Genomic DNA, 16,859 nt, shown 5'->3' on the forward strand with positions numbered 1-16,859 from the left:
TTCTTTTTCCCCTGAGGAGAGAAGGTAGTAATTAGGCAAATGGTCTGAGTAGACTTCAGAATTAGTGCTTATGGAACCCTAGCTATATCTCTCCCATTCAGCTCACCCCAGAGGCAAGGATGTCACCAAATCTCAATGAATTGCCACCTTGCCATCCTGGATGTGATATCATTCTCATCACCCAGGAGTGTTAAAAAGCTTTAGAAGGATTGTTTATAAAACGTGGCAATGTATCCAGATGGATCATTATTACAGCTCTGTGTGGCTGTTCATTCTGTCTACAAACCCCCTTCTAGGATGAAATGGCAGACAATGGCCTCCATTGGGCCAGGGGTTCCAAACAGTGATATAGCCTGCCATAAATGAATATTCTGGTCAATAAATATGTTCCCTGGAGAGAAAGGTAGTAGAGGATATAGGGAAACAAGAGGCAGGATAGGCAGAATCAATAATCCAAGGCTAAAGCTAAAGGAAGTCACTAAAAGAATATTGAGCAATGTATCACTTTGTAAATTGTCAGTCTCTAATATTTCTGGAGGCCACTTTGGGTCTGTGGAGCTGCCACTTCAGCTTCTGCTGTTTTGGGAACGATTTTTAGTCAGTAACCATAATAGCAACCAGAAGCACATAGGTGGCACAGTGGATAGAGCGCTGGGGCCTACTGTCAGGAAGACCTGAGTTCAAATCCTGCCTCAGCACTTAAGAGCTGTGTGACTGGGCAGGTCACTTAACTGCTGTTTGCCTCAGTTTTCTCACCTGTAAAATGGAGATAATTAAACTACCCTCCCAGAGTTGTTGTGAGGATCAAATGAGATAATATCTGTAGAACGTTTACAAGATTCAACGTGCCATATCAGCGCCAGCTATTAGTAGTGCTTTTTATATACAGAATATCCCAAAAGTTTTAGTCTATCTTGAGATTTGTTGATCAGTCATTTTAGTCGTGTCCAGCTCTTTATGACCCCGTTTTGGGGTTTTCTTGGCAAAGACACTGGGAGTGGTTTACCATTTCCTTCTCCAGCTCATTTTACAGATGAGGAAACTGAGACAAGAAGGGTTACGTGACCTACGGTCACAGAGCTAGTAAATCTCTCAGGCCAAATTTGAACTCAGGAAGATGAGTCCTCCTGACTCCAGGCCTGGCCCTCTATCCATTGCACCATCTAGCTGCCCTAGTTTTGAGACATTGCCACTCAGATTTTTGGGACATATATAAGAGTTCTCTTCACAACAATGCTGAAAGGTGGGTAATCACTGTATTGTTATCCCCATTTTAGAGATGAGGAAACTGAGGCTCAGAAACATGATATAATTTGTCCATAACCAGATAGCTAATCAGTACTGGAACCAGGATTCAAACTCAAGCCTTCTGACTCCAAATCCCGTGTTTTGTTTTGCTTTTCCCATAGTAACATAGGGTTTAGATCTAGAAGGAACTCAAGAGATCCTGCCCTTGGCAAGTCACTTAACCTCTCAGTTTCTTTATCTGTAACATGGGGATGTTAATGATAGTAGTTACCTCCCAAGGTTGTAGTGAGGATAAAATGAGAAAATATTTTGAAGGGTTTTGCATTTAAAATGCCATACAAATGTTAGCTATTATATTATTATTATTATTATTCTGTATGGTTCTTGATCCTGACTTTCTATAATTTCATAAGAACATAGAATTAAAATCAGAAGGGTCCATAGCCTAAGCCTCACATTTGAAAGATGAGGGAAACCAAGGTTTGTAGAAACTTAGCAATTTATTCAAGGTCATAGCACTAGAAAGTAGCCCAGAGAAGATCTTCACTTGGCTCAGGAGGCCTTCCTCTAGTGCTTTTAATATTTCATGGATGCTAGCACAGCATGCAAGCTGCCCATCTGTTATCCCTCATTCTTGCTATATGACCAGTCTACCTCCTTTCCTAGTCATTCGTGTCCCTCATGTCTTTTATGACACTGAGTACCCTAGGATAGTAGTTGTAGAGACACAAAGGACTTCAGAGGTCATCTAGCCTAATGACCATCATTCTAGAGGGTGTTCCAAAAGTCTTAGTGCTGTTTTTAAGCTTAAATAGTCCAAAAGGACCAGTATCTCTGCCAAGAAAACACAAAATGAGGTAACGAAGAGTTGGACATAACTGGAAAGCAATAAGACTTTTAAAACTCCCTACATGGATGGAGACCTGGAAAAGATTTACCTAAAGTCTCATCTGTAGGCAGTAACATGCAGAGCTAGGGTGCTCTGACAGCAATTTGTCTCTCTTTTCCCTGGGATTTGATGTGTCTCTGGCCTTTACCCAGGTTTTCATTTTGCCTCTGACCCTTACTGAGTCATCCGACTTCTCTGGGTCTCAGTTTCTTCATCTGTAAAATGAGGTGGTTGTTGTTTGTCCTTCATTCTCGAGAGGACCATGACATCAGGGAGGTGATAACATGACATGCAAGTGAATTGGATTTAAGTGAGGCAAGGCTGTGCAAAGTCACCAGCATCACTTTTTCCTCTGGAATCATCTGAGGTCCAGTGGCACGATATAGATCAGGATGACTGGAGATGCGCCTGTTCTTGGGAGACCATGGCTTTTTTTAAGCTAAGGTCTTTAACATATCTCAAGTTTGACTGAGGCAACCCCATTCAGGGATTTAAGTTAGGTAAGAAAAGAGACAGAGAATGGCCTCTTTACCTTGTCCAAAAAAAACCAAAACACATCTAGGCTGGGAAGACCCTCAGGGTTTCTGGCCAAAACAGAAACAATTGCCGTTTATATTCATTCTGAAGCAATCCCCAAACAACTACCTCTAAGAGGGCTTGGGCTGGGATCTATCGTTGGCCAATCAATGAAAGCCTGAGTGATTTGGGTTTAAGGCTTGGTCCTTAAGGAAAAAAATTTTTTTTTCAGAGATCAAAATTTACATTCCTTTGGGCAGAGAACCAGCAGATATGATACCCTATGTGGACAGAAAAAAAAGAAAAGAAAAGATCTGTGTTGCCCGATTGGCCAGTTCCAGTTGGATCCCCAGTGGGGCAGCTCCTCTTTATACTCACAGAGCTTGTTGTCTCAGCTCAAGTGGCAGCATGGGGTTAATTGAGGCACCCTCAAAGAGACATGGGTCAGGTGTCATTATTGTTATGGGCTGACTGTGTGATCCTGAGCAGTCACTTACTTACTCAATGCGCCCAGGCAATTTTAAGACTAGAAGTTGCTGAACACTGGGCTGAATTTTGGAAGCAGTTTCTATCCAGGGAGTTCCTACACCAAGGAAATCATTTTGTTGTTGAGTCATTCAGTCACGTTCAACTCTTTGACAGCATGCCAGTACTGTCCATGGAATTTTCTTAGCAAAGGTACCAGAGTAGTTTGACAGTTTCTTTCTTCACTTGATTAAAGCAAACAGGTTAAGTGATTTGCCCAAGGTCACACAGCTAATGAGTGTTCGAGGTCTTACGGCCCAGGGCTCTATCCACTGAGCCATGTAGCTGCCTCTAATGAAATCATAGAGCAAGATAATAATGATAATATTTATATAGAATTTTAAGGTTTATAAAGCACTTTACATATATTATCTCATTAGATCTTCATAAATCTGTGAGGTAGGGGCTATCATCATTATTATTATTCTTTACAAATGAGAAAACTGAGGTTGAGAGAGGTTAAGTGATTTGCCCAAAGTCACATACGTAGTAAACATCTGAATTGAATTTGAACTCAGTTTTCCTCGACTTCAAGTCCAACGCTCTTATGCATGTTGCCACCTATCTGCCTCATAGGTATCTAGATAACTAACAGGGTTGTTGTGAAGTTTAGATGAAATAACGTATGTAAAATGCTTTGGAAACTTTAAAGTATTTTACGTGTCAACTGTTACGATTATATAAGTCGTCATATGTCCTGGCCTACACTCACCCACCTACACATCTTTCCATTGTCTTTTGGGGTCATATTGATTTTTTTTCTCAACTCATGAGGTTCCATGACTCATGTAGCATCACTGGAGGAGTTCTGGTGTTTTGTTTTGCTTTGTTTTTAAGGGCATTTGTTTATCTCAGGGAATACTTGAGAATTTTTCTCTGGTAACATCTGAGATTAAGCCTTATGCAGTTTTTCAAAACTCTTGGACAGATCCTCCTTAGCCTTGCAAATTGCTATGGCCCCTTGGCCTGTATTCAGTACCACAGACAATCAGGTGAGTGACAGATTGGTCTTCAACCAATGAATATTCCTGTGGTCTGGCTATTGGCCAGTGGCTCAGGACGACAGTTGATGAGAGAGAGAAAGAAAGGAGGAGTTAGCTCCACCAGTTGGTGCTGATAACAAACAAACTGCAGGATTACAATCTATCAATCATATATACTACTACCACTGTTTACAGCCACCACCACCCCCATAATATCACTAAGGCAAAGCTGAGACTGTCCTGTCTCCCTTCCAGAAAGCTTCCTTAGGCTGTGGTTTCTTTTCCCCTTTAAAACTGCTCTTCATATTTACTTTAACCTGACTTCACCAAGATAGAAATAGGGGCAGAGGGATGGCACAGTTTGACTTTCTTAGGCTTCTCTGTTCTCCCTCAGTGATTTATAGTATGGGCCCTCAGTGAGCACTGATGAGAGATGACTTCTACTCCCTCTAAAACATTTCTTAAGGTGCAGTTGAATACCTCTGATGACTAGGAACTCATTACTTTACACAATGACCCATTCCAACGTTGGACTGAATCGAATTGTTAGAAAAGTCATCCTTATATTGAAAAAATCCCTTCTATTGCGTTCAATCAAATTTAATGAACATTTTTTATTTCTACTGTATGTTAAGCAGTAGAACAGTAATTAGCTGCACTAATTGATATCACTTTTAATTGATAATAGTGATAGCTATAAAGCGTGGAAGGACACAGTGGCTGAAGAATTAAAGTAGTGCCCCCCAAAGGGCAATGGAGAGATGCATGATGGGTGTGAATAGGTTATGGAATATTGTCATTGATGAACTGTAGTGGAGAACTGATTAAAAAGATATTAGAGAAATGTATAACCAGAAAAGGAGGTCACATAGCAAGAGTAAGAGAGAGCCAGTACAGAAGCCAAGTACTGCATTGGTACCCAGGCAATGGCAGTTAACCCCCATGAAGGATATATAGGAGAAAGTGGACAAGAGTCACATACAGATGAGAGGGGGTGGATAGGTTGGGATGGACACCACTGGAGGGAGTGCCCACATCTCGGAGATCACTGATCCATTAAAGTATCCGGTTATCAAAAGAATAACTCCTTCTCTCTAACAGACCAGGACAGACCAAGACAAATCCATTCATTCAATAAACACTTACTAGCTTCATAAATTGGTCCTCCCCACCAGCATCCCTCACCTTTCCATTACTTATGACCTCTTAGTAGGAAAAGCAGACAAAATCATTAGGAATTAGTCCCCAGAGGCCACAAGCGTCCTCTTACGAGTATGTAATTGATTTTTTTATACCTATAAATCCAGGATTGTAAAATGAGGACCATGAAGACCATGAAAGCCTCTTCTAGCTCTGAGTCCTATGATCTTATAATTTTACATTTACCCTTGTCGACTCTGATCTGTGGGGCTTGCTCACCCAGTCTTACCATGGCAGCTTTTGCTGTTCAGTCATTTCAGTCATGTCCAACTCTTCAGAACCCCTGTTGGGGTTTTCTTGACAAAGATACTGGAATGGTTTGCCATTTTCTTCTCCATCTCATTATACAGATGAGGAAACTGAGGTAAACAAGATTAAGTGACTTGCTTAAGGTCACACATGGCTAGTAAGTGTCTGTGAGGCTAGATTTGAATTCAGGTCATCCTGACTCCAGGCCTGGCACTCTGTCTATTGTACCACCCAGTTGCCTGCCATGGCATCTAGGTGGTGCCATAGTGCACAGAGGGCCTAGAGTCATGAAGGCCTGGATTCAAAGCAAATCAAATGTGACCCTGGGCAAGTCACTTAAAAAAATTCAGTTTCTTCAGCTGCAAAATAGGGATAATACTAGCACCTACCTCATAAGGTTGTTTTGAGAATGAAATGAGATAATATTTGTAAAGTGCCTGGCACATTGTAAGCACTTAATACATGCTTATTTCTTCTCTTCTTTAGGATCTTGGTCCTTTCTTTTATTACATCAGCTACCCCTCCTAGCTTTGTGTCATCCACAGATTTGAAAGGATTTTTCTGAAGTCATTGATAAAAATGTTAACAGGACATCTGTGCTTGACCTGCCAGGGGATTCCATGTGCATTCTCCACTGGAAGCAGGACCCTCACCTAGATTGTTTGGTCTAGTGAAAAGGAAGGGCTTTGTGCGTCTGTCCAATCTAGGTGCTTTGTTATCTAAGGAAGGTCTGGCCTTCTTTCCCTGGGATGAAACAAAAGCTAACAATAAAAATAAGCCAGATAACTATCTCTTTATTCTGAAAACACAGCAACACACACACACACCCCACCTATTTCTTTCTTCCTGCCATAGGCCTCTCTCCACTCGACTGCTTCTGAAGCTGATTCTGTGGTATTTGTTTTTCCTCCGTGGGTGAGTCCCATCGTCCTTTGCATTGGACCTTTGCCTTGAGTCATTATGTAAAGGTTCCTGGTACCTGCTTACCACACCATTTATACAATCACCAACTAGCCTGCAAACTGAAACTTATGTACCTTGACTTTGATACAGTCTGCTTTCTGAAAGAGAACCTAACACTGTTTTAATACAGAAATTTGGAAATACATTTTTAAACCAAAAACTGAACACAGTATGACAAGAGGAGGTTAGGTGGTACAGTGGATAGAGTGCCAGGCCTGGAGTCAGGAAGATTCATTTTCCTAAGTTCTAATTTGGCCTCAAACACTTACTAGCTGTATGATCCTGGGCAAGTCACTTAACCCTGTTTTCCTCAGTTTCCTCATCTGTAAAATGATCTGGAGAAGAAAATGGCAAACTGCTCCAATATCTTTGCCAAGAAAACCCCAAACTGGGTCATGAAGAGTCAGACGTGACGGAAAATGACTGAACGACAATATAGTTGTCCATCATTAAAGGTGAACCAAGCATTTCAAGTCTGTTGACTAGATAGATGAGTGCCAAGGAAGAGGGAAAAAAAAAGTGCAGTCCCAAATCATATTATTGGTATACTTGCTCTCTTTTTCAGGAAGTTGCCCTGTTCAGCATGGAGAGGCAGCATGGTATAGTGGAAAGAACTTTGACTATGGGATGGAATTAATAACAATAACAATAATAACTTGATGTAGCACTTACTGTGCCAGACATTGTGCTAATTTGATTTACAGCTGTTGTCTCATTTGATCCTAACAACCTGGGAGGTAGGTACTATTGTTATTCCCATTCTATAGTTGAGGAAACTGAGGCAAACAGAGGTTAAGTGAGTTGCCCAGGGTTACACAGCTAGTAAATATCTACCCCTGGATTTGAACTCAGGTCTTCCTGACTCCAGGAATAGTAATAATAGCAATAACAATAAGCACTGGCAAAGCGCCTTACAAATAATATCTCATTTTATTTTAGCCTTACAACAAGGCTAGGGGATAAGTACTATTATTATCCCCATTGTTCAGATGAGGAAACTGTGGCTGAGAGATTAAGTGATTTGCCCAGGGTCACCCAGCAAGGAAGTGTCTGAGGCCACCTTCACTCGTGAAGATGTCTTCCTGATTCCAAACCCAGTGCGCTACCTACTGTGCCACCTAGCTAGCCGCAGGTAGCTGAAACAGAGAAGCTCCATGAGGATTGTCAACAAAATAGAACATCTGGGACTCGATCTCACTGGAGCATGCTATCCCTGGCTCGAAATCCTCCAACACCCATTTCCACCTTCCCAATAACCAGGTGACGCAGAAGTCACCAAGCTCCAGTGTAGGGATCTGGTAGATTCTCTTGTTGGCCCAGTGATTCATCAACACAGTAAATAGTTCAAATCTGCAGATTGCTACCAAGGACAGCTGAACATCCAGTGACCTCCAGTGTTCATACCCTTTGTCGTTGGCTGAGTGAACTGTCACTTAGCATCAGGCTATCCCAGGGGCATTACCTGATGCTAACAGCCTAGTCCGCTGGATAGTGAAGGAAAGAAGAGGTCTTATCTCATTTGTATGTTCACTAAAACTATTTGGAGGAAGGGGAAGCGGGGGGGGGGGGGGTCCACATTATATTACAAAACTCCTGCATGTGGGCCTGAACACAGATCTAGGAAATCAGTGAATTAGCCAAAGTTCGTTTTCTAATTCCATCTCCCTTTCTACGCCATTCTTTTCTCTCCTGGTACTGCCTTTCACACTCCACCCCATAATCCAACTCCCAGGTTCCCAGTGCTCTCCTGTTGCCCTCTAGTCACCCTTAAGAAGCAGTGGCTTTGTGGATAGGTACTAGCTATGTCACCCTGGACAAGTCACTGTACCTCTCCAGCCCTGTTTCTTCATCTGCAAGATGGGGACAATGATAGAATTTAGCAGATTGGATTATTGTGAGGATCAAATGAGCTAATGTATGTAAAATGCTTTGTAAACCTTATAGTCTTATATGAATGTGAACTATTATTTTATTAACACCTAGGCTCTCTTCTCTACTCCTTAACCCCAACTCTCAGTTTCCCTAGGCAAAAATATCCATCTTCTTAATCTTTTCCTCATTTCCCTCTACCAAGACTCACCTATTCTGTGGGGGTTTTCCCCCATAGAGTTCTGAGCTAAGTGATCTGTCATTTAGAACCCAACAGGGTAAGCTAATTCAATCTAAGTTAAAATCCATATTAACAAGAACTCCCCCACACAAAATGCTTACCACTTACCCCAAAAGGATAAATTTCTAATGAGGAAATTTCAGTTGCAAGGCAAGCTGGTGGGAGACTGATTTTGGACGACGCCTTTGGGACAGCCTTCAGATCATATCAGCAGAGACAGGCAGATCAGAATCTTCCCAGCACAGAACAAAAGAAAACTTACAAGGGAGCAAAGAAAAAGATGAACAACTTTCAAAAAGAGAAGTATTTCTTATATAGGCTTTTTTGAAATGGAAATTTGTTGCTATATATTTTGAATCCTCTTACATTCTGCTGTGCACGTGACTTGCTTTTCCTCCCCTTTTCTTATTTTGTATTTAAGTTTCAATATTTAAGTTTAAATTTTTTTCTTTTCTCTATTATGTATTTAAGTTTTAGTATTTAAGTCTAAGTTAAAAAAAGAAGTATTAAAAAGAAAAACTAAAGGCTTCCTTTTCCCCCCAGAACCTCATGGCCAATAAATCAGTCAACAAGCATTTATTAAGTCCTCGTTATGTGCCGGGCTCTATCCTTGGCCCCAGGATTACCATTTGGTTGGGACATAGAATTGCTCTTCATATGAGGCTGAAGCTCCACAATATGAAGTGGCAGAAAGAACAGCAGACTAGAAATGTTTATTTCCTTCCCATTTCTTCTTCTCTCCTCTCCTGAGTGACCTTGTATGAGCCAATCCAAACATCTATAAAGATAAGGGAGTTGGGGTAGATGGCACCCTCTAGAGCTGGCATTCTATGCTCAAGGCAGAGGAGGGACCACTAAGCTATACATGAGGATCCCAGTGAGATACATATTGACTTAGAAAACAACATATTAATATTATCTGTTTCATTGCATTTTTAATTTATATTGTTAAATATTTCCTAATTACATTTTGGTCTGGTTTGGGCTACAGTGAAGAGTGTTGCAGAGTGGCCAATGGGCTGGTGGACCTCTGCTCTAAGGCACCAGCCATTAATATGTTCTGTTATTCAGTTAGATAGACAAGTGGAAGGAGTTAGGAAGACCTGAGTTCAGATCTTGCTTCAGACACATACTAGCTGTGTGACCTTGGGCAAGTCACTTAATCTCTGCCTCAGCTTCCTTACCTCAAAAATGGAGATAGTAATATCATAATAGGCGGTTGTCCTTTCTCAAAGAGGACCAAAATGACGTCACTGTGTTGGAGTCAAGCTCAGAAGGCTCCACCACAGGTTGGGCACAAATAATCCACATGAACATTTGAAGTGGGTGCTTCTTTACCAGTGTCACCCATCTTCTGTTGCTTATGGAGAACTTTGGGTCTTATTCAAGTGAAGCTTAATCCTTAGATCCAAGCCCATCAGTCTGTTCCCCTGCTCTGACCCTCCCTTTTCTTGAAAGGTCAAAGGGCATGGAATTATTAGTTCAGCAGAGGCCCTCTAGAGTACCAGGACACTGGTAGGAAAATGATGTAAAGGAAAGAGCTCTGAACTATGAGTGTGTGTAACCTTGGGAAATTCTCATCTATAAAATGTGATTCATGGACACTTTCCTGTTAATTTCTCTGAGTTCTTGGAAGAGGCATCATGATAGAATATAAAGATACTGGACTTTTATCTAGGTTCCACAGGTCCAATCTTTGCTACTTAGATTGTCTATGAGCTTGGGAAGTCTCTGTGGTGCAGTGGGTAAAGACATGGACCTGGAGTTGGAGAGATCTGAGTTCAAATCCCACTTCATATACATGCTAGCTGTGTGATGTTGGGCAAGTCATTTAACCTCTCTGAGCCTCAGTTTCCACATCTGTAAAATGAGGATAATACTGGCATCTACCCCCTTGTTATAAGGTCAAAAGAAATAACATAGGCACAATGCTTAGCAAACTTTAAAGTGCTACATAAATGTTAGTTATTATTCACTTCCTTGACTTCAAAACGAGAGGATTGAATTTGATTTCTATAGTCTCTTTTTAGCCTTAAAAAAGATAATATACATAAAAGCATTTCAAAACTGTTAAGTGCTTTATGAACAAATGAGATTATTATTTTTATTAATTTTTCTAGTAGGCCTTCCTGGGTGCTCAGAGGCTACACATGTGACATGGAACTGCCTATGTTGCTGTCCAGTCATTTCAGTTGTATCCACCTCTTCATGACCCCATCTGGGGTTTTCTTGGAAAACATACTGAAGTGGTTTGCCATTTCCTTCTTCAGCTCATTTTACACATGAAAAACTGAGGCAAATAGAGGATAAGTGACTTGCCCAGGGTCACAAAGCTAGGATGTGTCTGAGGCTAGATTGGAACCCAGGTCTTCCTGGCTAGGCCTGGTACTCTATCCACTGCCCCATCTAGCTCCCTCATTTCTCTAGAGAAATAGCTTGTGCATAGAGCACTGAACTGGTAGTCAGAAAAGACCTATGTTTCAAATCTTGTCTCCAATAATTACTTATCTGTATGATTATGGACAAATCACCTCTCTGGACCTTTTTTCTTATTTGCCAGACAGGAGTAATAACATTAGGAGGGCCCACTTCGCAGAGTTGCTGTATTAGGAAATATTCACCTTGTGTTCATACTGTTTGCTCTTCTTCCCTATGAGTATGTTTGTCTGTTATAGACCAGGAGGAGGCAGTGTGGTATAGTAACAACATTGGCTTTGTATTCAGAGGGCCTGGATTCAAATTCTGTCTTTTATTGCTAGTATGCCCTTGATCAAATCACTTACATGCCCACAGCCTCTATGTTCTTATCTGTAAAATGAGTATTTGTTATTGAGTCATTCCAGTTGTGTCTGACTTTCCATCCACCATTTGGGGTTTTCTTGGCAAAGATACTTGGATGGTTTGCCGTTTCCTTCTCTAGATCATTTTGAAGATAAGGAAACTGAAGCAAATGGGGTTAAGTGATTTGCTCAGGGTCAAGTAAGGTAAGTAGATTTCCAGGGGGGTACTGAGCTTTTTTTTTTTTTTGAAAGGGGGCAGTATGCCAAATAAGTTTGGGAACCTCTGTACTAGAGCCATGTTGGCTCTGAGTCTCCCCAAACTCATTCTTCAGCTCTAGGAAGCACTTAGCTCTTTTCCTTTTCTGGTTGGAGGGCAGATACATGACCTGAATGGTTGTTGGGGAAGCAACTTCTGGAGGCTGCGTCAGATCCTTACTGGCTGCCTGTGTTGCCTCTGGGATCTCCCACCATGGGCTTCAGTGGTGGCATCTAGTTCACTCTGTGCTTCCTGATAGCACCTTCTGGCCAGAGATACTGGCCCCATAGTGAGCTGTATCAAAGTCACATAGCTGGGTATGAAGGAGGGCCCTGAGGTCATTCCTGAAGGGAGAACAGAGCTCCAGCAGATAGGGGTGGAATGTGTGACAGGAGCATTGAGAAGTGAAGAAGTCAGCCTTCTGAATGGAATGGAGTCTCACAGACACAGATGACATCCACCACATTCATCCTGTAAAGGTCATTGTACAGGTCATCAGCTATCAATCTGCAGTTGCAATAGCCTGTCATCATTACTCCTCAAGAAACAGGGTTCATACTTTCTGTCCTGGACCTTGCATAGTCAGATGTCAGTCTCTTTCTTAGATCCTTGGGGATAGTGTGTCCCACAGGGGTGTGAGGATCTCTCTTCCAGTATATCATAGCAAAAAGCATAATCGACCTCTTCATAAGAATGAACAGCTTCACAAAACACTAGGCTCCCATAGGCCAGCACCATTACAGTTTTCTCTCTGAATAGCTAGTCACTGCTAGACCCCATGGCCTCTCTCTGATTTTGTTAACGTGGGCTCTGGAGCAGTGATCCTCAGTACTCCCTGACCATTTCCTTACAGGGAAGCCTGGGCTGGCCTATCCAGAAAACATGGTGGCCACTGGGAGTGGGAGAGGGTGGCAAGAGCTTACATTCTAATGGGGAAGACTCCACAGATAGAGGAGTGATGACCAGTGAAGGAGTTATAGTATAGGAAGTCACTAAGTTTTTGTATCAGGTTATACAAGGTCACTCCTTGCTCCTTGGGGTACTGGCTGTAAAATCCAGTCTAGACTCTGACTTGTAGATTCCTATGGTCTACTCTCCTGACCTTTTGAAACTCCAAAGTTCAGAGACTCCAATCTCTTTCACTTAAAAGAGGGAAAAGAGCAAAATTAAGGACAAGAATTGTTCACCAGGCCTCAGGGCAGGAGAAGGCCCCAAGGCTTTCCCCCTTATACCATGGTTTTTCACATGAGTGAAAGAGAGGCCAAGGGAGGCCTAGATGTACTTTTTGTTTTTTTCCCATGTAGTTTTATTTTATGACAGAAAAGGAAAATGACAGACCTTTGCCTCTGCAGCCAACCAAAGAGCCTTCTCTCTAACACATAGTTATTTGACTAGGACCAGTTACAGAATGTCCACATGTGCTCTACAGTTTTTCCATGGCACTTCCCCTGCATGAAGCAGCTAGGTAACACAGTGGATAGAGTGCTGAGCCTGGAGTCAGGAGACCTGAGTTCAAATTCAGACTCAGACACTTACTGCCTGTATGAACCTGGGCAAGTCACTAAACTTCTACCTGCCTCAGTTTCCTCAACTGTAAAATGGGGATAATAATAGCACCTACCTCGAAGGATTGTCGTGAAGATTAAATGAGATAATATTTGTAAAGCACCTGATTACATAGTAGGCACTATATAAATGCTTTGTAAATCTTCCCCTGTTGCACATCAGTTCTAATTCTCTTGGATACAGCTCCCTAGCCTTTCAATATGGAGAAATGCTAACCCAAGTGCTCTCTGCATGCACCAGACCCCCACTGCAGTAGTCACACAGGCAAGATGGTAAATGGACAGGGTAAAGATGAGGCTGCTTGGTCCAGGGTTATCCCCTCCCAGGCATGGCCCCTGGAGGTCTTGGTAAAAGAGGGAAAGTAAAGCAGCAGTAGGATAAGGAGTGGGCAGCAGGGTCTAGCACTTAGTAGGATATGTGTATGTGTGTATGTAACAAATGCAAGTATGTATGCACATAGGTTTGTATGTGTAGATACATGCATACATGATATATACATGTATTATATTATGCATGTATAGGCAGTGTTTGCATATTTACACATACATGTATATACCTGTATTCCTATACATGTGCATGTACACATGTGTATACACATACACATACGTACACACCCTTCCATTTAACTGGGCACGTCATGACCACATAACCTGTATTTATGTAGGGTAGAGAGAAGGTATCTCCCACCAGTTTTGAGTCATCCTTATGCTTTGAAAGGAAGATAGATAAATATAAATTGGTGCATGTATACATGTGTGTAGGTGCATGTGTATATATGAGTGTGATATATATTTTTTGTATAACTATGGACATATGTCTACATATATGTATGTACACGTGTGTATATGCATATGTGTGTATATATGTATATACACACACACACACACATACATGCATACCCACTTGCTCTTATACATGTTGTTGTTGAGTCTTTTTTTTTTTGGCTAGGCAATGGGGTTAAGTGACTTGCCCAGGGTCACACAGCTAGTGTCAAGTGTCTGAGGCCAAATTTGAGCTCAGATCCTTCTGACTCCAGGGTTGGTGCTCTATCCACTGTGCCACCTAGCTGCCCTGTTGAATCATTTTCAATCGTGGCCAACTCTTCATGACTCCATTTGGCATTTTCTTGGCCAAGATCCTAGAGTGATTTGCCATTTCTTTCTCCAACTCATTTTACAGATGAGGAACCAAGGCAAACAGGGTTAAGTGACTTGCCCAGGGTCCGAGGCCAGATTTGAACTCACAAAGATGAGTCTTCCTGACTTCAGACCAGGCACCCTAGCTGCCCCCTTCTACAATATACCAAGAAGAATTGCATCTTATAAACTAGTAGGAATATATAAATAGCTGAAATTCTTCCACGTTCCCATTAATTACTCAATGTTCCTTTAATATAGACTCTGAAAGGAATGTGGTGGCCAAAACCACTCAGTCACACCCTGCTCTGCAAACTAATAGCTGTTTCTAGCCTACCAGAGAGTCAACAAAAATAATTAATTAGGTTAGCTAATATGTTTTCTGCCATTATTTCACCCTTGTGTTAATGGATTCTGAGATTGGATAACCCTCTGGAGAGAGGCAAGTGAAGTCAAGTCAACAGGCATTTATTAAATGCTGACTATGTGCTAGGTGCTGGCCTTATCAAGGAAGGCAAAAACAGCCCCTTCCCTCAGGGAGTTCACAGTTAGTTGAATGAGAGGAGACAATATTCTTACAACCATGTGTAAACAAGATTCTCTCTCTCTCTCTCTCTTTTGCTGTAGGTAAATAGATACGTGTGTATACATACATATATAGCTTGATATATGTGTGTATCTATATGTAGAGAGCTGGCAGATATAGGTATAGACGTAGCTCTATATCTATATCTACCTTTCAGTGATGACCCTTTCTGAGGACAGTGAGGCTGGTCTTCAGCAGACATGGTTGTCTAAGCCTATACTTGAAGCTCCTCCAACAAGAAACCAGGTCGCCTCTAAGCCGTGATTGTGCCTGGGAGGAGAATGTTAATAGAGTCATGATCAAAGCTGATAATTTTGCAGCTATTTACAATGTACAAAGTGATGTTGAGCATGGCATTTGTAGAGAATAGTAAGGAGCTGAGACTGCCCAAATCAATAAGCATTTATTAAGGGCCTTCTAAGCACTAGGCACTGTGCTAGGCGCTGAGGATACAAAGCCAGAAAAGAAATAGTCCTTGCACTCAAGAGGCCTACATTTTATTAGAGGAGGCAACATGTGTATATATATATATGTATGTGTGTGGATATGTATGCATACACACATGTATATGTATGCATATATAATATATGTGTGTATGCATATATGCAAAATAAACACAGGAGTACACGATAATTTGGGGAGAGAGAGAAAACATTAGTAGTTAGGGAGATCAAGAAAGACCTAAAGAAATAAAGTATTGGGAAGTGATGGGAAACATGGTTCTATTAATGGAGGCTTTCTCCTCTCAGCTTCCACAGATATTCTCTGCTTGCTACCAATGGGCCATACAAGAACTGTAGGTATCTAGCATCCAGCCTCACACATATAACCCCTTGCTGGTGGTACTGTGGATAAAGTTCTGGACCTGGAGTCAGGAAGACCTGAGTTCAAAATAAACCTCAGACACTTAGCTGTGTGACCCTGGGCAAGTTGCCTCGCTTCTATTTGCTTCAGTTTCCTTATCTGTAAGATGTGGATTCTCATAGCATTTACTTTCCATGGTTGTTATGAGGATAAAATGAGATAATAAAGCACTTTACAAACCTTCAAACTCTATATAAATGCTAGTTATTGAGTGACCATGACTGGCTGGTGAGGCAGAATTCTGTGGATATACTAAAAGAGCTACTGCCCCCTGCTGGTTTCTCTTACTTTCAGAGAATTATGATGACTCAGAACTGGTAGGAGATACCCTTCGCTCTCCCCTAAATGAATACAGGTTATGCACTTATGGTTTGTGTCCAAGTTGGGGGAAGGGCAACCCCACCTGACTCTCGGGTCATGCCTGAATTGCTTTCATGCTTCAAAACTGGAAAGAAAAAACAAAGTAAAGGAACAAGTTGCCCCTTTTCTGTAGTCATGGCTCAGCAGCCAGTTATGGAGTCTCAACCCAGTGATGAATGAATGAATCATACATAATCATCAGCTGCCACTGAGTTCCTACTTGGGCCATTGGAAGTATGCAGAGAATATCTGCACATGCTAAGTGCAGGGTAGGGTGGGGAGAAAGAAAGGGCCCTCATTATATTCTCTAGAGAGGATAGACTTAGATGATAAATGGCTTTGAAAGCCAGGCAGAACAGAGTTGTACTCCACAAGGAAGGCAAGAGGGAGCCATTACAGATTCTAGAGCAGAGAAATGGCATGGTGAAAGTGGTGTTTAGGGAAAGAATAACCAGACATGAGTGAGCAGGGTGAATCAGTGCAGGGAGAAATCACAGAAGAAAAGAGGATCTGGACAAGTGGTGGTAGAAAGAATGCAGAGAAAGGGACATAACTGAGAAAGTTTAGAAAGGGAGAAAAATGTATTTGGAGATCAACTGGGCATAGAGAGTGGAGCAAAGGAGAGTCA

General features: G+C 41.7%; 1 protein-coding gene across 2 annotated transcripts in view; it reads left to right on the top strand.

Moving 5' to 3' along the window:
• CORO2A (coronin 2A) overlaps nt 1–16,859 on the top strand; it is a 179,439-nt gene that overhangs the window by 30,148 nt on the left and 132,432 nt on the right. The gene's annotated exons all lie outside the window — the stretch shown is intronic.

The sequence above is a fragment of the Phascolarctos cinereus genome, unplaced genomic scaffold (genome assembly GCF_003287225.1).
Source record: "Phascolarctos cinereus isolate Bilbo 61053 unplaced genomic scaffold, phaCin_HiC Scaffold_4;HRSCAF=312, whole genome shotgun sequence".
NCBI classification, from domain to species: domain Eukaryota; kingdom Metazoa; phylum Chordata; class Mammalia; order Diprotodontia; family Phascolarctidae; genus Phascolarctos; species Phascolarctos cinereus.